Consider the following 1,060-nt stretch of genomic DNA (forward strand, 5'->3'; position numbering starts at 1 on the left):
GGAAGGATATTTTGTGTAGTACATCTAAAATGCTCAGTACTCTGGTATAAAATTGAAAGTAAGGAAAATCATGAAATGGTGAAGTGCCTCTGTTTAGGTATTTTGAAAGTGTTTGTACATCCTATGCAATTCTTTGACTCAAGGGACAGTGTTTAGAAAGGATAAGTATAGTCATTCGGGGGAATTAATGACCCGGACCTTTTAGGGGTAAAAATTGATTGCCCCCATGGGGGGGTTTGAACACTCCTAAATTGAAATCTCTCTCATATGTAGTTAGGAGAAGTATTGAAGTATTTTCTGTAATTTTTTTGGATTTCCAAAATGAAAAATATAAGTATGAGATCAATTATCCCAAAACCTTGGAAAAAAAGTTTGTCCAAACATTTTTCAAGTTTTACTAAATATCCATTTTTTGCCTCAAAAAATATTTTTTGCTTTCCATCTGGGTAAAATATGAATCCTGGGGTATAAAGTGACCATCCTATGTGTTTGCTCAATGATTTTACTGCCCCCCCAGTTTGTGGGGGGGATGTCAATGTGGGGCAAATTATGACCAAGTATGGGGCAAATAATGACCAAATTGTCATATTCATTATTTACCCCGCAATTCACTTTTTACCTCAACTCTTTTTTCCCCACATATGATTTTTTACCCCAATCTTGGTCATTTTTTACCCCCAATGATTTTATTCACAACATAATTTATGTATATAAATATATTCTGGTATTCTGGTCTCCAGAACAATTGATAAAACCTGATCTAGGAACTATACTGTGTAATCTAATCTACTAAATTCTATTTCCAGAGTAAATAGACAGGTGCATTTAATATAAGGCTATCACAGTATCATCTAAAATCTATCAGAATGGTACGGACCTATAAAAAGAAAATGAAGCAATATAATGAAGTTACAATTGCAGTAGCAATTAATGATGTAATAGGAGGATCATCTATCAAGAGAACTGCTAAGAAATATGGAATGAGTAGTGGAATGCTGTGGAACCGTGTCCAGATGAAAAAATCTAATACTGAACACAAGGATAATAGGGTATATAAGTG

At 33.9% G+C, this 1,060-nt stretch overlaps 1 protein-coding gene across 2 annotated transcripts in view; it reads left to right on the top strand.

The window, feature by feature from the left end:
* LOC119592689 (phospholipase D1-like) overlaps positions 1 to 1,060 on the top strand; it is a 27,716-nt gene that overhangs the window by 17,321 nt on the left and 9,335 nt on the right. The gene's annotated exons all lie outside the window — the stretch shown is intronic.

This window comes from Penaeus monodon, chromosome 30 (genome assembly GCF_015228065.2).
Source record: "Penaeus monodon isolate SGIC_2016 chromosome 30, NSTDA_Pmon_1, whole genome shotgun sequence".
Lineage (NCBI taxonomy): Eukaryota > Metazoa > Arthropoda > Malacostraca > Decapoda > Penaeidae > Penaeus > Penaeus monodon.